The 24268-nt window shown below is 39.0% G+C and overlaps 1 non-coding gene across 1 annotated transcript; it reads right to left on the bottom strand.

The window, feature by feature from the left end:
• Window positions 1–8248: 8248 nt before the first annotated feature.
• LOC134642124 (small nucleolar RNA snR34) lies at window positions 8249–8356 on the bottom strand. Its single transcript, XR_010095855.1, has one exon. It is a non-coding gene; the product is annotated as a small nucleolar RNA snR34 (small nucleolar RNA).
• Window positions 8357–24268: the final 15912 nt, after the last annotated feature.

The following is a 24268-nucleotide window of genomic DNA, read 5'->3' as shown; positions in this document are numbered from 1 at the left end:
GTCTTAGCATTGTTAAAAAAGACAGGAAAAAAGTCTGATTTTCTATATTTCATATTTCATTTCATTAAGCTCAGGATATTATGTTATAACAGTTTTGTCCAAATTCCATATATGACACAGGCCAAATGTCCTCATTGCTACGGGACAATCTCATTTCAAATGTTTTGAATGTACAGTGACTTTCAAATTTAAATTTATGGCATTTATGGCTAAAATGTCCCTGTCTTTACTCTGCAAATGTATTTTTGAGAGGGTGTTAATAAACAAGCATTATCAAAGAAAAGTCACGATTATTTTGAATCACAATGTAATTTCGTAAATGACATTTTAATCAAATTTTGTTCTTTTTTTTTTATTATTCCATTTTAAATATTCCATGTTCCAGTTTCCATTTTATCATCCATTAATCGCTAAGATACTGTATGTATAATATTAGTTAATTTTGAAAAAAAAAAAAAAAACCCACACAAGTTGAACAAGACATCACACCAGTAAAAGCTTGTCCACCCAATTCATTTGATTTGGGTGGGCAAGCACTCATTTGATGAAAATAAATCCTTTCTAATATACCGCCCTTTCAACCTGATGTCCCAGTCATCCTTAATTCACCTTATTTATGGAGGAAAAATCATTACAGCATAGTACTAGCAATATTTTGCCTTTACAGCAACACCAAATATTGATAGTTTATTAAATCAACTAAACATACACACACAGATACACACAAATATATATATGTGTGTGTTTGTGTGTGTGTATCTATACTTAGAACTCCTCCTCTATGGTGTTATTCTTTACTCACTCAGTCTCCTGTTTTCAGCTCCCCCTCTCCCTCCTCTGTCTAATAAGGAGGGATCGGAGGGAGGAGTCAGTCTTCTCACTCCACTGAACCACACTCTCATTAAGGTGGAAAACACGCTGACATACACAGACTCACACATACCACCACCATCACGCTGTGGAGCTCAGTTACCCATTGCCTCTTTTTCTTTGCAGTCTGTATAATTTTGACCTTTTTCCCCCTTGAATTCTTCTGCTTTTCTTACTTCTGACCTTTTCATTTCTTTGTGAGTGTGTGATCACCTTTGTTTTTTGGCACTTCCTTTCTTTATTTGTGCTGACAAACATTCTCAGGTTTTACCCACTAAACAGCTTCCTTCTGCATTACTGCTGTTTTCTTTTTTTACCCTTTTACTTTTCTCTTGTGTTATGTTATCTAAATCATAAGTCTAGCCTGTTACTGGTTCAGATAAGTGAGTGACAAGTTACCCATGGGAGTTCTTTTAGGCTCAAATGATATAAAATTAATGTTATTGTAATTCTGTCTTTATCAGTGGAGATTCTTCAACATTTGTTTCATGTCAGTGAGAACTGTAGACTTAGCTGTAACTTTAGACTTGTCCCTTAAACCGTAAGTTCTAATAAACTATTGTCAACAAAGAGATGACTCCAAGGTCTGCGTCAGATGCCTTGTACATCTACTGCAATAAATCACCATACTTTCTCCAAAACCTCCACCAGGTAACAGAGTTGATTCACAATTAATAGTTTCCTGATATAGCATGCAGTGTTTCTAATGCATTACAGTGTTTTTGGAGGAAGTCATAGACATGGATTAACAGTTGTTTTGTTGTTCTGTGCCATGACAGGGAGGTTGAACTTCGAACATATCTGGACACTGTCTATCTCTTAAACTCACCGGGGTCCATTTTAGAGACAAAATGAGAAACATATCAACAAGATTTTATCAATTAATAATAATTGGCCTACTAGAGCCTATTCTGTCTGGACCACTTTTGTCAAAACAAGATTGTGTTTCCATCATCCATCCACTTTCTGATGCATATCTGGGGCACAGGTCACAGAGGCAACAGTAAGTAGAGAAACCCAGATCTTACCATCCTCAGCAACCTCTTCCAGCTCATCGACCGGGACACCAAGGCATTCCCAAGCCAGCCAAGAGATCTCTGCAGGGAGTCTTGGGTCTTTCCCCTCATAGAAAATGCCCTCACTGAGGAGGTGTACTAACTAAGGTAAATATTTCTTTTTGTCCTGAGATGTCATGTGATATGTTATGTTCTTAACTCTTTATCACCCACGTATCATACAGGCAGTCTATACATAGTATTTTGACTGTAAAATTACAAAATACATCTCATCTTTCAGGAACCATTTGAAATGGTTGAAGAGTTACAGTAATTTGAAGTGCACATAGCAAAATCTACATGGAGCTTATTTTTTTTATTTTTTTTTTAACTTCAGACAGCAGTACCTTGTAAATGCTTTTTGCTCCTGTGATAGATCAAATATCCCAATACAGCCCATCTTCTCCTTGCTCTGAAACCATTTCAATTTGGTCTCTATGGTAACACAGTTATGGTCATTCAAAGAAGGCTTGTACAATGGGCCAGCACCTGGTTAAAAAAAAGAGTTAACAAAAAAATGCTGGAAAATATGAGGCAAAAGCACAGCATATCACCTAGAGGAGCTGCTGTCCATGCCATGGACACACATGCCATGAAGCTTGTGCTGATGTTAATACCAGAGAAGGTTTTGAACTCTGTGGTTATTGATTAATTATTTATTGCCTAATGATTTTGTAACCTCTTTAATGATTATAAAAATAAGAATTGCTGCAAAAGTGTGTATTTATTTTAAATTTTCTCTAATCGACACACTTAATAAGTGGTGTTAAATTAATGTTTGATCACGATTCAAACCTAAGAACACCGTAACAATCGTCAAACATGGTGGTAGTATCAACATGCACTGGGCCTGTTTTAAGGGTACTGCTACATTTCACAAAGTAGATGGAACAATGAAAAAAAAAAAAGACCTTCAAGTCTTTCAAATTTGGCCTTAACAGCTAGAAGGTTGAAACTTAAACATAACTTGAAACTTGAAACATCATCAGATGTTTGAGTAAGTTGGTGATCCCAAAAACACCTCAAACCTGATTCTGGAAAGGATAAAGCAGGCTAACATGGTGGCCATCCTAAGAAAAATGAAAAAAAAAAAAAGTAACCTCATGTTCTATTTTTTTTCTTTCTCTCTAAAAAAATGCAAAAATCATGATACAAATACAACAACTGGAAGAAAAAACACAGCTAGAGTTTTTTCCTATGCTAATGTTTACTGTAGATGTGGCCGTCACAGGTTGCTTCCGCTATGACCTTGGTGAAATCAATGTCAAAACAGCAGGAAAACTATGACTCTATAAAAAGACAGTTTTACTCTGCCCTGTAATTACTAACATTTAGACCATATGTGAACATGGAGAACAGCAGAGTTGTTTCTCATGTTCACACATGTCCATGCATTTCTGCTAGTGTTTACTGTAGATGCAATCATCTGCTACACCTTGGTGAAAGGAATGCTAAAACAGCAGTAAATCCATGGGACTATCCAGTCCTGGGAAAACTGTTTTATCATGCCCCGTAATAACTTATCCAAAACAATTCAAAGGTTAAGAGGAGGTTGCAGACATGGTTTATAGATAAGCTACTTCAAATAATACGGTTTTAGTCTCTGAGTAACAGATTTAACTGGTCTGAGGTTTAAAAGAATAAAGAATAAAAGCTGCTTCGCTTTTCTTCCTCAAATTTTGGGATCACATAGAAAGCCTGTTCATATTGACTTGAGAGTCCTGGATGTTTTATCTTTGCATATTTTAAAGACTGTAATAGGCTAATGTTGAACTTCTCTTTATGTGGTGGTGAAAATTCAGGTCAGAGTCCTCCTTGATTTTACTTCAAGATTTCTGGACTGGTTGAAGGACTTATGCATAATGCTTTTTAGATAGACATAGATTATAATTATTTTTTTCACTCAGTAATGACGTCACATCATCTGATGAGATGATGTGATGATGTGTATTTTTTGAGTGAATGTAGGGGGCCATAATCCTGACATGACACTGATTTGTTAGAGTTCTGTGGCATAAATATGGTATAAAATATTATAATATCCCATAATCTGAGCAAGAAGCAGCATGTATTTGTTAAATAAAAGCATGGATCCAAGAGGAACTCCACATGCAAGTTTTCTTCAGATTTTCAGATTCAAATTTAAATTCATAACTACAAATTGATAAAACATAATCCCCATCTTGTAAATATGATCCGAAACAGTTTAATACAGTGCCAGAAATTTCATAAACTATTCCAGTTTGTCTATGATCAACTGTGCCAAATGCAGCAAAGAAAAACAATAATACCAAAATAAAATATTGTTGATAACTTTAAGTAATTGCCTTGAGTTTTGCAGCACTTCTTTTGCTACACTCATTAGCAGTATTTATAACTTCACTGGGATATGCATGGTTAATGCTATTGCACCTGTTCTTAAGTGAGATTTGAGGTTGCAAAACAATAGCAAGTAGTCTCCTGTTTGATTTCATTCTGGGTCTCACCTTATAGTGAACATAACATCAGACCAGGCCTGATGTACAGTGGTTCCTTGCTATAACGCGGTTCACCTTTTGCGGCCTCACTGTTTCGCAGATTTTTTTGGTGCAATTTTGCATGCCTTTTTTAAAAAAAATTTTTTAACAGCGCATTGTGTGCTGCGTCCTGATTGGCTGTAGACCATTGTCCATCAATCACCTCCATGCCGTGTCTCCTGTACAGTACAGAATGCGTTCAGCTTGTCAAATTTACATAAATCTTCGATCACTAGCAGTGTGACTCTGAAGTGCTATACTGTATGTTTGTAAGTTTTCTCCCCAACAAACACAACAATGTCAATGAAACGTTTTGCAACACCAAAGGCACCTGTAGTAGCACCCAGAAGGCAGAGGAAGATGCTAACCGTCACTCAAAAAGTTGGACTTCTGGATATGCTAAAGGAAGGTAGAAGTTACCATATTTTTCGGATTTTAAGGCGCATTAAGTGAAACAACCCATTTGGAAAAGAAATAGAAAAAACTTATAAAAGACTTGCATAAGATGTGGCCTACTTCATATAGTGAATCATATAAGGCTTATATGATTTACTCATGAAAGTGGCCACTTTCTCATTACTTTCATATATTGTTTTAGTATCCAAAACATACAAGTTTCATTTATATGATTTTTCCAAGGGATCTTATATCTGTTTTCACTCTTGTATGCTTTTCATACATGTTTCACACAAGACAGATACAAACTTTATAAGATTTAGGCTACGTCCACACGTACACGGGTATTTTTGAAAACGGAGATTTTCCGTTTTCGTTTTAAAAAATAATCCCGTCCACACGTAAACGCAGAAATGAAGGAAAACGCTGCTAGGAACATGCCAAAGCAACAGGTGGCGATATATTCCTAACCGTGTAGAAATGTTGGCCAATCAGAAGTCTAGAAGCCTCGGTGGGAAATGGTAAACAAAGATGGGGCATAGAAGCAGAACCGAGTCCTATGTGTGGAGGGACAGTAACTGTGTGTGTATATGTAAGCATTTAAACACTGCAGAGAGTTCAATTAACAGTAACAGTATTGTAGAAATTCATTTCACCGAAACAAAAACGTGGCGCACAGTGTGACGTCAAAAAAGGCGCACACCTTTGACGCTGCGTTTTCTCCGTTTTCCTCGTCCACACGTAAATGCAAAAACGGAGTTTTCGAAAATATCCACCCTGGCAGGCGTTTTTAGAAATCTCCGTTTTCAGTGACCGAAAACGCCGTTTACGTGCGGACAAAAGGTGCAAACGCATAGAAAAATCTGCGTTTTCAAAAATACCCGGGTACGTGTGGATGTAGCCTGAGTTTTTATGTGTTTTGGAGTTTTTACGTGCTTCTGAGTTTTTACGTGTTTTGGAGTATGTACGTGCTTCAGGGTTTGTACGTGTTTTGAAGTTTGTACGTGCTGCTTTGTCTCTAGGGGCCACCGTAAATATACTTTTATTTATTCACTCCACATAAAATGTAATAAATAAATCATATAATACAAAAACCAACTAGTCACTGTTCAACTTTTAACTATTTAAATTTTCAGCTTTTTCCTTTTAAACAAATTTAAAATGAAACAACACAAAACACTGCAAACCACAACACAATTAAATATAAATTGAACTATGAAAAAGAAGATGCATATTCTCTGTCATATGGGCCTGCATGAATAAACTTTCTGAATCCTTTATCATCTGCAACTGAAAATAGTTGTGGATGATTACTATACCTTTTTAATGTGACGTTGTTGTCCCTGGCTCTCTTTCTCTGTCTCTCCCTCCCGCTCTGTTCCTGTGCTACTGCGACTGTAACTACCGCCCCTCCCCCCTCTGCCCAGCGCAAAGCACAAGGCTCGTGTGCGGAGTGAAGCGGAAAAGTGCGAGAGAGAGGGTGAGAGAAAGAAAAAAAAAAAAAAACCGATAAGGAGCCGGCTCGTGTCGTTCACGTCAAAGATCCGGCTCTAAGGCTACGTTCACACTGCAGGCGAAAGCGCATCAAATCCGATTTTTTTGCCCCTATGCGACCTGTATCTGATCTTGGTATGACAGTGTGAACGGCACAAATCCGATATTTTCAAATCCGATCTGGGTCACTTTCGTATGTGGTCCTGAATCGATACGTATCCGATGTTTTAGAAAGCGACTGCTGTGTGAACGGTCAAGTCGCATTAAATCCGTCTTTTACGTCACTGACACAAGACAGACGCCAATTATCGGCGCCGGAGAAGCGCCCGATAGGACATCGCGAACGATTTCTTGCCATCCGGTGAAACTGTTGGGATGACCACGTTGGAGAAACGTGGACATTTTATTTTTACTGTATTTTCTGCAGATTCTGACAGAAATCTGCAACTATCCTTTGAAGCACCACTCCTCTAAAACAGCAAAAAGGATCATCTACATTATTATGTAAATAACAAAATAACTTAAAGCAAAAATTTGGAAACATAAAGTCCGAAGTCTTTATATTAAGGGCCATCAGTCAAACAATATTGTTTGCTCTGGGTCTAAACAGAGCGAGTTGTGTTGTTCTTTTGCGCATGCGGCCGCTTTGAGCGTTCACACTAGAGCGCGTTTGATGTCGCATTTTATGTGTAGTGTGAACAAGCAGACAAAAAAATCGGATTTGATCAAAAAATCGGAATTGAGCATTAAGACCTGCCTGCAGTGTGAACGTAGCCTTAGAGCCATTTCGTTCGCTACCGACCCATCACTAATCTGTACAGCTAAGAAATTTTGATGGTATGTGAGGCACAGCTTCAGTCCCTCCATGGGTGAAATCCCAAACTCCAACAGCTGAAACTGTTTGCTCCATTCAGTCACTAACAGTTGGAAAATTCCAAGTAAATTGAGTATAACATGAACAGAAATGATAGTAAAATCAGGTAACGTTCACATATGAAGCTGGAAAGGAATCAGAATGTTAGTAAAAAAGCAAACATCAGATTTCAGGTTGTATGTTTGGGCATGTTCCTCTGCTCTGCTCCTCTGCTCCTGTCAGTTCCCATGTTGTCAGTAGAAGTAGGAGTGTCAGATGGAGGTCTATTTGTGTAGCTACATTTGCTTGTGATCGTAAATATTTGACCTTGTGCATCATTGGGTCAGCTGATTTAGACCGGACACAAGTACCCTGAAATGCCTAAAAGCCTCGCACTCACTGTGATCTAACAATGAAATTCTTACACTGCAACAGCAGCTTGTGTAATTGTAATGTTGTTTTTTAATATCACTGCAAACATCCACTTACAACTCACCTAAATAAACACTCTGGATGTCAAATAGGAGCTTTAAGAAAAAAAAAAAAAGAATCCAGGTCAAGCATGAGCAAATGAGAAAATTTCAAATATTACACTCAAAAGTACTTTGTTATGAAGTAATGGTGTTCTGTCAGGACAAGCAAGGCAAGCAGTATTTTCTTGCCAAATTTTAAAAATAGACATAAATTAAAACATACTAGTAAATCAGTTTCTCTTTCCTTTCATCTCAGACAGTGCCAGTGTTGGGAAGGTTACTTTTAAAATGTATTCCACTACAGATTACAGAATACATGCCACAAAACGTATTTTGTAACGTATTCCGTTACATTACTCAATGAGAGTAACGTATTCTGAATACTTTGGATTACTTGATATATTGTCATGCTTTTTACAGCTACATGAATGTACTATTGCTGCGTGATTTATTTCTATTATTGAAGGCTACTTACCACCGAGCTAACATTGTTAGCTGGCGTTAGCTGAGGTTAGTTCATAGACTGCAGACTGTTAGACTTGATGGATAGCATTAACACCCTGCTAGGTGCAAATAATCATGTGCAGTTCTGAAAGCAATACCAACTAGATTTTTAAATCTTAAAAAAAACAGTAACAGTAGGGTAAGTGTCCACCCTACTGTTGCAGTGATTTCGTATAGAAAACTAATTTCTGTATCAGTCATATGTTTTCTTTTTGTCTGCTTTTAGAACTGCACATGATTATTTGCAGCTAGCAGGTTGTAATGCAGCCTTCAGTAATAGTAATAAATCACACAGCAATAGTACATCAAAGATGCTGAAGTGACAAATAAACCAGGTAGCTACCACGAGTAAAACAAGGTAGTTGCAGTAGGCTAACGTTAGTTTTTAATAAAAATAACTTACTTCCAGATGTTTCTTTAGGTTGGAGGTTGAATCTTTTGATGCCCTGAGCAGCTTGGTTGCTGGCAAACAGAGTTTGCATTGCACGGCCAGTTGTCACTGCTGTGTAATCCATTTATTTCAGCAAAGTAACTGTATTCTAATTATCACCTATTCAAGCAGTAACTGTAATGGAATACAGCTGCTCATATTTTGTATCTTAAATATGTAACGCTGGTGCATGTATTCCGTAAAACCCCAACACTGCACATGTGATTGTGGGCCTCAATGTTAAAACTTTCTGCATCCTATTGTTTTGGGGTTTTTTTCAAGCTTGAGGATAATAAAGGTTCAAGCTATCAGTTTGTAAACCAGTTTTGGAAAGCAAAATCTCCCCAGTGTCTCCAGGTGATGCAGACACAAGTTTCATTCAGGCCCAAACAGCTGTGCCCATAATTCAAGAAATTGAAGAGCCTGTTAATCTAATTGCACATACACTTGTCTGATATAGATCTAAGTTCTCAAAGTTATGTCTTAACAATTAACATGCTAAACTAGATCATCCCCCAAATATTTTCTGGTCCATTAAAGAATAAAAAAAGAATACACTGTACCGAGCGAGACTTTTGTAGAATAAGTCAGGAGAATCAAGACATCAAATAATTCCCATCTCAAACAGTCATGTTAATGGTGCACTTCCTCAAAGACAAAATTGTATTAACAATGAAATGTAATTCATTATAATAACTCTAATGCAGGAAAAATCTATTGAAAGTCAAACAGTGAAAATGTATCTACGGTTTTATAAAGAGCCCCATGACTGTGTGCCCTCAACTATAACGACACATATGGTGCACATGAATGGAGCTTGTGTGCCTCATATGTAGAGCTACAAAAAATACAAACACAGAAGTGCACCTCACAGTTAGCAAACTGTCCGTGTGTGTGTGTGTGTGTGTGTGTGTGTGTGTGTGTGTGTGTGTGTAACACGGTATGTCTGTTGTCTCTGAATGTGTGTGAGCCAGTGCAATGTACCCTGTGTGCCGCTTTTTATGGACTCAATTTATCGTCTCTAGTCACCAAAGTGAATATTAATAGATTTATAGCTCTGGAAAGTTTGCAATTCATCTAAACTATGAATGAGAAAGAGATCTGATCTGTCAGGAAAACAGAGTGAGTGAGTGTGTGAGAGGAAAGGGAAGTGATGGGCTGGCTAGAGAGGAGGAAAAAGAAGTAAAGAGCATTTTTAAAGATCTGGATTTGGTTTACTGAGCTTTACCCCGTGTGAGTCAAGATATTTAATCTGCAAGAAAACATATTGGTTATTTATATATAATTTCATATATACATTATAATACAGTAGATGTCATAAAAGTGCTACAACCAAACATATCATTTACCTTTCCTTGCTGTGTTATTGGCAGCTTTGTTCTTTGTTCATGCCTCTGTTGTCGTGCTGTTACAATTTAGCAAAGTTGTGCAAACCTCTCATTTCACGAATAGCGCTTAAATCCAAGAGTAAAGTAGGGCAAAGTTGATGATTAATGGTTTAGTAAAAAGCAGTTAGGTTTAGTGTGAGTAACTGAAAGTAAGTCATTATTATGTCCCTTATAGTGATGGAAATGGGCAGAAAAACCCACAGTGTTGAGCTCATCACACACTAGGGATGACATATTCAAAAGACATTTATTTGAATACCAAAGGATGCAGTTGAACATGTTTTATTTGTGCCAAAAATCTGTTTTCATAGCCAACAGTTTTTAATGATTTGCACTGTGCAATAATGAGAAAATTGTGTGTTTGGTTAGTTTGATAATAAGGGTCCTTGTAAAGCTTTTCTTTTGCTTTTTGCCCTTGGTTCTCTTACCACTGCCTTGAATGTATCAAATAGTAGATCTTTGAGAATAACATTTTAGGTCATATTGGTTGCCTCAGACCCTGTTAAGCTTCGCACAAATAATACTGCAGGTTTTTTTTTCACAACACTGCTCTGGTAATCAGAAATATATTAAAAACCTGGGTGCGTTCTTGAAAATCAAACCCAGATTTTGCCAGTAACATTCCACAATTGTAAGGTCATATGATATAGCCTTGGGTGCTATGGATAAAAGACAGTTTCTGTCAACAGAGCAAATATATATGTATGTATATATATATGTGTGTATATATATATATATATATATATATATATATGTATATATATATATATATAAAACATTCTGGTGTCAAATATTTCACACATTAAGGTCAACAATGTTAAACCCCATTTCACTCTTGTAAATTGAAGAGGGGGGTAAAAAAAACACATCTGTGAACATACTGGGCAGGGACAGGAAACTGACATGTTAAAAAAAACAGTCCGGCCAGTTTCAAGTATGACTTGTGGTGTTGCTTAGTGTCATATTCATGGGCTCATATCATGGGGTTTTATTCAGTGATATTGAGTTTGGGGTTGGTTACTTTTGATTTGTGTGTTGACCCAGGGTGATATCAAAAACCTGCGGGACACCGGCCCTTGAGGCCTGGAGTTCCCCACCTCTGTTCTATAGTATGGTCTTTGTGTCTTGATGTTGGTTTTTCATTATTTCCAATTTTACTCCTACTACTCCTGTGCCTCGTTGTGCAGTTAATTCTTTATGTACAGTATATAGGCCTTCATCTCTTTGTACTGTTTGCATATCTTCCAATTCAATTCAATTCCATTCAGTTTTATTTATATAGCGCCAAATCAAAACAACAGTCGCCTCAAGGTGCTTTATAATGCACAGTAGCTCCTACAATAATAGATACAGAGAAAAACCCAACAATCATATGACCCCCTATGAGCAAGCACTTTGGCAACAGTGGGAAGGAAAAACTCCCTTTTAACAGGAAGAAACCTCCAGCAGAACCAGGCTCAGGGAGGGGCGGGGCCATCTGCTGCGACTGGTAGGGGTGCGAGAAGGAAAACAGGATAAAGACATGCTGTGGAAGAGAGACAGAGATTAATAGCAGGTACGATTCAATGCAGAGAGGTCTATTAACACATAGTGAGTGAGAAAGGTGACTGGAAAGGAAAAACCCAATGCGTCATGGGAATCCCCCGGGGGCCTACGTCTATTGCAGCATAACTAAGGGAGGATTCAGGGTCACCTGGTCCAGCCCTAACTATATGCTTTAGCAAAAAGGAAAGTTTTAAGCCTAATATTAAAAGTAGAGACAGTGTCTGTCTCCCAAATCCAAACTGGGAGCTGGTTCCACAGAAGAGGGACCTGAAAACTGAAGGCTCTGCCTCCCATTCTACTTTTAAATACTCTGAGAACAACAAGTAAGCCTGCAGTGCGAGAGCGAAGTGCTCTAATAGGGTGATATGGTACTACGAGGTCATTAAGATAAGATGGGGCCTGATTATTTAAGAGCTTGTATGTGAGGAGCAGGATTTTGAATTCAATTCTGGATTTAACAGGGAGCCAATGAAGGGAAGCCAATACAGGAGAAATATGCTCTCTCTTTCTAGTCCCTGTCAGTACTCTTGCTGCAGTATTTTGGATTAATTGAAGGCTTTTAAGGGAGTTTTTAGGACATCCTAATAATAATGAATTACAGTAGTCCAGTCTGGAAGTAATAAATGCATGAACTAGTTTTCAGCATCACTCTGAGACAGAATATTTCTAATTTCAGAGATCCCCTGCTTTGCTTTCCTGTTGTCATGGTTCTGGGTCTGACCCAGTGTTTATGTGCTTTGGCTTTTGGTTGTGGGGTATTTCATGTCTGAGGTTAAGATTATGACCCAGGTTTTTGAGTTGTTTGGATGTGTTATTCATTCTTTGGAATTATGAAATACTTTTGTTCAGTTTTTGAGAGCCTCTGAGTTTTGTTACTTATGTTTCTAGTTTCTGGTTCTTGTTTGATTTCATCTATTTCTTTAGGCCAGGGGTCTCATGTCTCCGGCTCAGGGGCCTATTCCGGCCTACGCCACCCCTACTTACATGTAAAAAATATAATGCAATTTGGCCCTTGAAGTTACTTTTGTTGTTAGTTGCAATGGTAAAATTATTATAATTATAATGATTACACAATATTTGAAAAACAAACAAACAAAAAACACTACATTTTCAGAAATATTTATGAGTGGTTTCTTGTTTGTTTGTTTTTTTGTACTACTTGAACAGAAAAGTTGCCCTCCAATGAAATGATAGTGCCAGCAGCTGCTGGCATACGAGATCATCTTGCATACGAGATCATCTTGATAGGCAGAGACAGATGACAGGGCAAAGACCTCTGGCCATACAGAACAATGTGGATGATGTCACCACTTCAAACTACAGCCCCTTACCTGGGCAGACATGTGGAGAACACCCCATGCAAGGCTGAGCTTCTGCATCAGGGCCACTCTTCCAAGCCCCCGCAATCTTTAAATCTGTTATTGCGTACAAGAACCCTGCCACATTTGCAGCTCCTCAAGCCCCATCGTCTCTGGCTGCAAAGCACAGAGGATGTGTGTTAAATGCACAGGACAGGTGCAGATGGCAGCATGACAAGGTCCTGTGCAGGCTGGCTGAGCTGCTGGAGATGTGTAGATTGGAGGTAAAATGTACCAGTCTCCCATCATCCCAGAAGTGGATTCAGTTTGTCAGGCAGGCATGTGAAACAGAGCTTAGTACCAAAACAATGCATTCCCTTTTGTCTCTGACAGGAAGAAGGAGATGTATGCGGACCTGGCAGCTGCATGCTCGCAAACTGGGTGGAGAGTTTTTATATTCCCAGTGGAAGCCAGGTACCAGGATTTCACTGTAACATCCACACGGTGACTTCTGAAAACCTTCTGCATTGCAGGCCCTAAAAAGAAAAAAGCTGTTCAAGACCTAGCAAAAAAGGGAGCGCAAGGGAGCTTATGGCTCTGGCTTTGAGTAAAGGACAAGGCACGGAGGAAGGATGGATCATAAGGCAGGCTGCTGGGAGTGCTTGTAGAGACGTCTCTATCACTGCTCCACCACAGTGAGATGTTCCGGGATTAATGGAGCGAAACTTCGGAAAAGGCTGGTTCCCGGCTGACAACCCTGCAGTCTGTCAAGTGGCACTTGAGCCCTTTCTCCAGACAGGCTATGGCTACCTGGCACAGTGTTGATTTGGTCACTTCCAGGCTTCCAGTGTGAGAGCTGAGGAAATCCTCCAGTCGATGCCAGTTCGGATAATGATTCCTGCGATTTTCGATTTCCTTTTTTCACAATCCCTTCCTTTGTGCAGTCTGTTCCCGGCCCATGGATTTCCCTCCCACACTCTCTGTAAAGCAAGGATATGAGTTTTCCTGCATCTTGCCATCAGCTCACAGCTGTTTCTGACACCTTGAGTTTTGCAAATTAATCCTACATAACTTTGTCTCTGTGTCCTGTATTTGAGTCCAGATTACTGGTGAACTATGATAGTCACTGTATTGGACATGGAGATGACCACATTTGGATGAGGGTGTATAGCTGAGGAGTTTAGATAATAACTGTTTAGATAATGCTAACTGTTTAACAGGTGGCCTTGCAAGTGATTTAAGTATGAAGTATAATATACTGGGATAATTCAGCTAAGAAGAAAATGGGCCCAAGACAAAATGTCTTCATGAGCTAAAACTTAGAGTGACTCTTTATGGGGTCTTTCCATACAGCTGAATGTTGAACAAGAGGGAGCTGTAGCTAACTGTGAATCAAAGCAGCCCTACCATGATTTGCACATACACTTAATTAGCACTGGACTTTAAGAAGACAGCATTAAATTAAAAACTTCCATTCTGGCTCCTTGGTTTTGATTACTTCACTTGAAACTGCTAGGTGCCCTTTAGTTTAATGGTCAAGGTGTATATTTCACTACAGCAACATGGATGATTCAACTTGAGACATTCAGGGCATGTAAACCCGTATGTACACATATAAACACAAACAAAGATCTCAATAAATGACTGAAAGTGTTTGATTATTAATTAATTTTTTCAGTACCTTGACATGGGTAAAATGGTTTGGCAAGAAAGTCACAATTATGATTGAATCAGTGTATTCAATCAATTTCCCAACTAGTTACAGACTAAACTCCAAATGCTTTCATCTGCCCTCTCTGAGCAGTGTGTGTATGTGTGTGTGTGTGTGTGTTTGTGTGTGTGTGTGTGTGTGCGTGTGTGTGTTTCCAAAAGGGAATAGAGGTTGGCCCATCATTAAAAAACCTGGGAGTACTTGCAGAAAAAGAGTATCGTGACAATTTATGTGTGCATGTGAATGTGTGTGTGCCAGAACTCTTTAGGACCCATTAGCAGTGTTTTTTTTTTTAATAGGGAATCTAATTGATTGAAGGTTGTTGGAAGGGTAATGCTGTTTTTAAACTGTGCCTCTTGCTCCGTCTTAAAGGAATCCAATACTTTCAGCTGGCCTGCTAAAAGCACAAATAAAAAACGATTAGTTTTGGCTAAGCTCTATGCCAGTGTTTTAAGAGTGGTAGTGGTGGTAGTGGTGGTGGTGGTGGGGTGGGTGGGTAAAAGATGAGAGGAACAGCGTTGAGAAAACATTAAAAATATATATAGATTTGAAGCTGTTTGGTTTGTCTTACAAAGCTGCTGGAGTATTACTACACTTTGATTGATTTGCCAATGTTTCTGTGTACATGGTTTATGGGAAGCATACACAAATTTCCATCCTATGATCTTCCACCTCTGCTTGCTTGATGCTGGCAGCAACAGTGTCCCCCAACATTACAGTATATGGCTATAAACAAACGTCTATAAACACACAGCAGGCAAATATTTACTGAAGGGAAGCTTTATGATTAGGTCGTGTGCTGTAAGTCATGCACTCTGCATCAGTTGATGATCAGGCAGAGATTTCACATTCACACCTGACACATGGCAGTCCATTTACAACACCACCATCTTTCTCATCAGGTGTACATGGTCAATGGTACACTTATACTTTCATAGACTGTGAAGGTGGGGTACACAGAATAACCAGTTAGTTTAATATGCAAGTTGTTGGACTCTGGCATGAAGGCAGAGCACCAAGAGAGATATAGTGCTTTTTTTATTTATACAACATGCCTCATTCTCCCATTTAACCAAGCATTTCTTTCTACACCTAAATGCTTTCTATCTAACATCCATCCATTTACTTCCGCGTATCTTTTTCAGGGTCGTGGGGGGCGCTGGAACCTATCCCAACTGTCATAGGGCGAAAGGCGGGGTACACCCTGGACAGGTCACCAGTCTGTCGCAGGGCTGACACACAGAGAGAGACAACCATTCGCACTCACATTCACTACCGCATTCACACCTATGGCCAATTTAGATTGATCAGTTAACCTATCCTCACTAAGTGCATGTCTTTGGACTGTGGGGGGAAGCTGGAGCTTTCTATCAGACACATTCATATTCTAATGAAAATATTAGCAATCAACTTTGGGGTCAGTGTCTTCCCCAAGGATACTTAGGCACAGAGAATGGGGCAGCTAGGGATTGAACCACCAAGCTTGAAATTAATAGAAATTAATGTACACAGAAAGGCCACCGCTAACCTACATGTTCAAATCAGGAACCTTATTGCTGTAAGGAACAGTACTAACAGCACCACTGTGTGCCCTAAATTAAGCTACAGTAAAACACAATCTAGAGAGTCAGACTTTTTGGAAATGACTGCACCATGTTTTAGTTTGGGGAGACCATAGGTCTCTTTCCATTTCTTCCCCCGTCTTTCTCCCTCTATCGTGCTCTCAGGTGGAGAAGTGGGCAGGCTTTTTTGTGAATTTGCCAGTGGGTGGAGTCTCCTCCTTCCCGGTCTCATACACCTGCCATGTGTTACAGACTGGCAGGCGCAGCTGTTCTCTGACAGATTTTTGTCACCAGTATGGCGGTAAACTGATGTTTCTGAATTCTTGTGTGTCCCAGACAGTGAAGCATTTTTCTCCTCTTTTTCCACATCCCTGCCCTAAAGCTCAAGCTGAAGTACCCAGCTGGAAATTCTCACGCTGTATGATTTTCCAGCCACACCTGCTCTGCTAACCCAGGTCAAACTGCTGAACAAAAAGCTAAAGACTTACCTGCAACTTATCTGATTCTCACTAGAATTCAACCTGCTCTCATTCCGTCACTCAGCCCTTTTTCTGGAAATCTTCAAGAAAGAATTCTGAAGTGTGTCACAATTGTTGTAGTTCTCAGTCACTCCTGGGTCACTGCTGTTCACCTGTTCTCTTCTTCTACAGAAACCTCAGTCCCGTTCCCGTCAGAAGACCCCACTGTCAAGTCATTTCCCAGTTTTTCTGCTGTGGCTTCAGTAACCTGTTCAGTAATTCACTTTTACCTGCTGACAGCTGTTTGTCTGCACCTTGGGTCCAGATTGCACTAAACCATGACATAGAGGATTATAATATGATTACTAATCAGGCTTTACCACTCTGAACACTTGACATTATGACCATCTTAAAGAAATGCAGCATGAATAGTAGAAATCTAGCTGTAAGTATATTCCCACATCTTTTCATATCTACTAGATAATGTCACAATGCCTTGTGGCAAAAATGCCTGACTATTTCATGTGTGCTGTTTGGTCCTTTTTATCTACATCCCTGCTGTTGTGACAAATGGTCCCTTTAGCTCCTTTTTTTTCAAGTGGGATTTCTGTCAGCCTGAAACCCTCAGAAACGCAACTCTTAATGCAACATGAGGTAAAGCCTTCTGTTTTTGAAGCCTGAAATGTTGCTTGTTGTCAGATTGAGCTCCCTTTAGTTCATGTGAAGTTTATCCATGCATCCTTGTCCATGTATGGGTGAAATGAAGAGCTATAGCTAATTATGGCTGAGTCATAGAGAATAGACTAATAAAATACTAGATAGAGCTTCACGATCCATAAATGACGCACTTTATTGAATAGTCTTTATCATATATTGATCAGATGGGCTTTTTTTCAGCTGCTCCCTTATTAACATGAGGTCACCAGAGCGAATGGCTCTGCATATTTAATTTGGCAGATTTTTACACCAGATGTCCTTCCTGACACAATCCCCCTCCCAAGGGATTTGTGTCTCCTCCTGGTCTCAAATCAGTATCAGTATCTAGTGTAAGCAACTAAACTTTGGAGCCGCATGTATTGATCTGATAATTCCTTTAAAAATGTTTTGAAGGCCACCACCAAAAGCAAAGATGAGGCCAAGCTGACAGTGATCAGCTACAGCTGCCTTTGGACACCTACTAGCAGTAACACTTTCTGTTATGTTTAAGGCCTGCTACCTAGAACACAATGAGTGGGTATCATCAGTAATTAGTAATGGTGATTACTAGGGCTTCCCTTGGAAAAACCCACAACCTGTTACAGTTTTTCTCGATTGCTTAAACACATTTCTTGAAACTATGCCTCATATTCCCAAAACAGTAAACACAAATCCATAACATCTCACCCAATTTCCCAAACATCGTATTGTCAGATCAAAATGAAGCTCTACACTCAAAACCATTCACACACAGAGCTTCAAAAAAACACACACACTAAAACATAGTCTTACACATTGGTGCAATAAATGTAAAACAATATTCCCAAAACTGGCAAGTTATGTTGCTTGTGGTTCTTCCCCTCAAAAATCTGATTAACACAAAAAACGCAACCAATGCATATCCAGTGGCACATTTTTATTCATATACAATATAGTAGGACATACATACCAAAAACATTATTCCACCTCAGCATCCTGTCTGTGGTCTGGGTCAGGCCAGAGAATCTCATCCACATCACAGGCTAATAGGCCCTGGCCAGGCAGCGGGGGGTAAAATCCTCTTGCATGCCTGATCCACCCCTGGCATGCATCTACTGATATGTCTAGGCAGCCGTCTTCCAAGGCCTGGAGGAGGTGAACATGGACATAAGGTTCTCTGTCGTACACCTTCCACCAATATGCCAAAAATAACTCCTCTATCGGGTTTAGAAAGGGAGAGTATGCAGGCAGAAAGATGTTAGAAAACCTTGAGTTATTGGTAAACCATGTAACATAGCAGCGCGATGGAAGCTGACGTTATCCCAAACAGAAACGTAGTGAGGCTGCTCTGGCTGTGCTGGTTCCCTGTAGTTCAGCTAGACCATATGTTGTCTTAGACCATCAAGAATAACAAGGAGAAGCATAGTGTTTTTGGGGTTTAGAATGGCATGCTGGTGAAGTACCCCTCGTTGGCTGATGGCTGCGCACAGAGTGACATTCCCTCCAAGCTGACCAGGGACATTTACAATAGCCCAATGACCAATTATGTTCCTCCACCTCCACCTACTCCTCCTGGGTGTCCTAGACCTCCATCTCCTCCTCGACCTCTTCCTTTGCATGTCTTTGGATCCATTGTTTCAAACCTGAAAGAGCTGACTTTGGCCCTTTTGTCTATCCATCAGAGTTTCTGATTGGTGTGTGATGCATTTTGACTCCTAGTGTTTCCACTTGGTTAATTGTGTGCTCATTGAGCTAAAGCTGTGCTGATGTGAGTTAACATTATTGACTGCTAGTGCTTTCTAAGTGACCACATGGTGTCAGCACTGACAAATGAAGGGATTAGTGTGTAGAGTTTTGCAGTAACAGTTCACCACATCTGACTCATGTGGTAAAGCAGGGGCATAGTGTTTATAGCTCAGGGAAATGGGTGTGCTTTTTGGAAAGTGGCATTATGAAAACTGGGTTCACAAAATTGGTTATAGTGTTTAAGCAATCGAGAAAAACTGTAATCAAACAACATTGTTAGGGATATATATTGAGGTGTCAAACCTGGTCATTAAGAGTAGGACCAGGCTGTATACATGTTTTTTATGCTGGCTATTTTAATGTGGAAGTCTTTTGGGATTGGCTTGCTTTTGGAACCAGCCTCAAGTGGCCAGAGAAGGAACTGGCAGGGACACTGTTTTCATTGCCATTTGGATCTAACATGCATATTAAAATATCCATACTTGTTGTAATTTCAACAAATCAAATTTGCAAAAACAGCTGTAATTTGATCTTTAGTCCAGCAGTTATGAATTATATAATACTGTATAATGTGAGACACTAAAAGGAGAGTTTCCCTGCCAGCCAATCTCAAGTGCTGCTGGAAAATGAAGAAAAGTTTTTAATTAAGAAAAAGCTCCAAGAAGGTGGCACAGGGCTAGGCAGTGACAGTCAGCTCTTAGAATAATTTTCATTGTCCATTAATCTGTCAATATTTTTATGATCAAAGGGGACATCTTCAAATACTCCATTTGTAATAGTATTAAACAAAGGGACTGTAAATCACTACACTTTAGAAGCTAAAACTAACACATGTGACATACATAGACAGCATCAAACATTGTTTTTTTGTGACTTTGTTATTTATGGTTCAGGTTGAAAAAAGAAACCCCCAGTCCTTCTGTCAAATGAAACCCTTTTTGTTTCATGTAGAATCATCAGGCTAAAAGCAAAGCTTGTTATTCTTATTGTAGCAAAGATGACATTCTAGAAACGCAGGGCTTGTATTTAACAACAACTGTATGCACATATGCTGAGGAGTCGGTTTGACTTGCAGTCATAGTGAGTGGGTAATGTGAAATAAAATGATGTTATTATAGCCATCTATGCTGTAATTATGACCTTTTTATTTTAACTTAAATGTACTGCAGGTATGAATACTCTAAAACGATCCAAGCATATCTGGATTTAGTCACACAGGAAACTGCCTGGAGGACTGTCAAGAAAATAATCACTCCTTAATATTCAACTCCTTAATGCTGTCTTTCTCATAAGTCGCATTTGGCTGTAGATAATCTCTCTTCCAGAGAGTTCATTTAGGCTCATTCTAACCTCAAATCAACTGCAGAAATTAAACATTTACACCTGAATTCCATCCACATGGACTTTCTGGAGTGATATGAGCTCACTATAAATTATTTCATTAAATTAATGTTGTTAAAGTTGAGGGTGGATATTTATATGAAGAGGCAAGGGGCCCAAGTGATAGGAGAGGCTACAGTGTTGATTCAAATATAGTTTTATATGCTCTAGTTTTTAAGAACCGCCTCTAAGAATGATTCATTTCTGCATTAGATATGATGTTTATTACCAACCTATAGCTGAACACAATGTCAGTGTTTGTTCAGTTTGTCAATATGAGTTATGTTACTGCTGAAAACTGGTTGGAAACAATGAATGGTCTACAATAAGACAAACATTGAATTCAGATCAAGGCATGAAATAATTATGGCTTCTTGCTGGTTTAGCTCGCTGGGTTGAGCTGGTGACCCATATTCTGCCAGGCCAACACAGAGACCTGGGTTAGAATCCACCCTGAAGCCTTTTACTGCATGTCTTTCTTTCAGCTCTCTAGTCTTTGTTCCTCTGTCCTAAAGGCTAAAAAAAAACCCAAAACAATTATGTCTTCTCAAAGCTGCTGGTGGGTATTAACCACAATGTTTTCTTCAGTAGTAATGTGTGGCATGCTTGATTACTGTATGTTGCTCCCAACTTATTTTTCAAAAGAAGAAAAAGTAGTGCCACTAACACTAAAAGACAGTTTGAGGAAAATGTTGACTGGCACATGGCAAATGCTAAAATGAAATTATGTGACATGATGAAAATATATCCGCAGTTCATGCATACAGACCCACCAACAGTAGGACAAAACTCTACCATTCATAAAAATGCAAGACTGATATGAAAAAAAGTTCAATTGCCAACCCAAAGGCAACCAGTGAATCTTGCTTTGATTCCCTCTGGAAACAGAAGCAGAACTGTTAGAAATGAGGTATGACAGATTTATGAACTGCTTGTTTTGCGAAACTAAAGAATTCTGTAATCAAATGTATCATCAACAAAGCACTTTTTAAAAAAAAGATGATGACTCTAATAGTAACACTTATGTAACTACAAAGTTGATTTTGATAAATCAGTTAAGAATCACATAAGATATGGATGCTGGTTAGAATGCTAACATTATCTGGGTAGATTGTGCTAACAAGCACAGTTGAATTTATAAATGATTTCAAGAACTAACAAGATAATCCAACCTGTCAGTTGGTCAGATCAACTCAGAGAAAGACTAAAGTCGATAGGATTCATCCTCAGCAACAACATGGATATCTGAGGGACGATGATCCTTCACATTGCTCTAGCAAAAAAAATCAAAAACAAACAAAAAAACAAAATGCCATGAGAGCAACAGTGGAAAAGTTGATCTGACAGTGAACATTCCTGGAAACATGTTGGTTGTGTGACTAAAAATATACTTAAAGCCGGATATATATGACAAAGCGTTAAGAAGGGGATTTGTCAGAATGTATCATTTGGCATGCGGTTCCACTTTTATTCATGTCACCTTATTTAAAGTGCAAAAGATGCAAAAATGTTACAGATATATCTTTCTATTTTGTATTTGTTGAAAAAAGAAAGAATGGAGAACATTATGGTCTGTCCTCTGAAAGAGAGAAGGAATAAATTGTGATTTTTTAGGAACTGATAACACAGGACACTGTCACAAAATATCATTTTTATTTTTTTTAAATAAATAGTAGCCACTGCTAAGTTATTACCCAATAAGGTTTTATATTGTTACTTTAGGTACCTGTACCTTTGAAATGTTTTCATAGATATTTGAAGATATAAATGTTATACCATCATGTAAAACATGCTTTGCTAAAACTTTAATCTACTGAAACATTAATTAAAAAGTGCACAAAAGCACTTGTGTAACATTATTCAGTAGTAACATTAACTCTTGGAGACTTAAAGATTTGTTAATCATCTGTCTCTCGGCCTCACATTTTGTGCCTCTGACAAAGCCATTTCTACTCACTGAAGCCATAATGTCATTCAGGAGAGTTGCTTAGTCACTTATGATGTCATAATAGAAGCAGTGATTGATTTTTGCCATAGAGTCATAGATGCTGTAATTGGTCCCAAGAATAAATCTCCAAAGTGGGCTCATTAATTAAGACGAAGCGAAATGACTCAGCTAGAATTTAATGGCTTAGCGAATTAAGCCCCAAAGAACAGTTGAATACATTTTGAATACTTGAAGAGCATTGATTTATCTCAACTTCATATAGGTGACACATTTGCTGTTGTAGCAGTTTAAGTGTCTGACAAAAGAAACAAACACACTTAAATCATCTGAATTCTAAAAAGAGACTCCAGGGGCGGATCTAGAGAGATTTTCTTAGAGTGGCACAGAAATCAAATAGGGTGGCAAAATCAAAACCATTTCTTTACACATATGCAGGTGTTATGTTTTGTAATCTGCATTATATATTGTTATAAAGTAAATATACACATGTTTCATACAAACATAGTCTGTAACTTTCTTGTTTTCTTTAGCCCACATAATTAAACATTTCAATTACATGAAACATGAATTTTGATTTCATGTACTGTATGTAGCTCAATAAGTATAAAATCTAGAAAGCTACATGACATGAGGTGGTTCAGTTACAAATACAAGTCTAACATAAGTTTCACAATCGTTTTTTTATTAGAAATAATCAAATTGTTACATGCTTAAATTTACACAAAATGCCAAAAATCTGCACTGTCTTGAACAAATTTTTTGCCAGAAACTGAAACCGAATTTTTCATGATTTATTGGATTAACCCTCTGGGATCCAGGGTGTAATAGGCCATTTTTCACTATTTTTGATTTTACCTTTATACTTAACCTTTAAAAACTATTTGCCCTTGTATCACCATTTTTAGCACAATCTCACTGTGGCGTGGCTGTGGTCTCTGGCCGGTTGCAGAGGAGGGGTGACGCCGGCGCGGCCGCATTCCCCAGCAGCTGCCCCAGAGCCGCGGTCTGCTGCTCCGATTGCTGGCGAAGCAACGCCAGCTGGTGGTCCTGCGTGGCAGCCTGACGAGCCGCCATCGCCGCCATGTCCAACATCATCTGGCCCAAGATCTGCAGCGGCTGGGCGGGCGGCGGAGCCGCCGGGGGAGCAGGTGGAGCGGGCTGGAGATCGGACATCGCGCCAGGGTTTCGGCACCAGTGTAACGTTTGTCCTGTAAAGCATCCACGGGACACAGGTGTGGGGACAGCAATACTTTTATTAATACTGTGGTTTCAGGTTCACTGGGACACAGTCACTCCCGCTCTTCCGCCTCCGACTGTCACTGTGAACATATAAAGCAGTGGTTCCCAAACTTTTTTTGCTGGGCCCCCCTTTGTTTTACAAGAAAAATGTTCTCCCCCCCCGCGCGCACACACACGCACACCTCAAACACTTAGTAAACAATTAAGCAAATACAAGTAATCTGCAATAAATTACAGGTAGTAAGGAAATAAACTACTAACTCCTTTACGCTACGTCCGCACCTACACGGGTGTAGGTATTCCTGTGTAATAATATTCAACATTGCTATCAATACATTTTTCAAAAAATGCCTCTCTGTGCAAAATGGGTTTAAAAACATAAACAACTGTAGGATACTGATTGTCCGTGATTTAGACAGGGGGAACAAATCGTGGCAGGATGAGCCTGATATTATTTGTATCCCACTGTAACTTTACTGTATAAAGAGCTAACATCTCCAAAATGTCAGGAGTAGTTAGTCATTACAACAAGTGTTTGTGAACTAAAAATCAAGAATGTGGGATACTGTTTGTCCGTGATTTGAACAGCCCAGTGCCTGCGCCGACCAAGGGAAAACCAATTCTGCAGGGGAGACCTACCTTGGCACTTGTGCAGGTGAAGCCAAAGGGAAGATATGCTTCACCATATTTTCTTTGGCTTAGAATGAAGTTGGTTTGGAAACATATT

Source organism: Pelmatolapia mariae, linkage group LG14, assembly GCF_036321145.2.
Source record: "Pelmatolapia mariae isolate MD_Pm_ZW linkage group LG14, Pm_UMD_F_2, whole genome shotgun sequence".
In the NCBI taxonomy this organism is placed as follows: domain Eukaryota; kingdom Metazoa; phylum Chordata; class Actinopteri; order Cichliformes; family Cichlidae; genus Pelmatolapia; species Pelmatolapia mariae.
The sequence above is the reverse complement of the archived record's forward strand: the minus strand, read 5'-3'. Positions and strand labels throughout refer to the sequence as shown.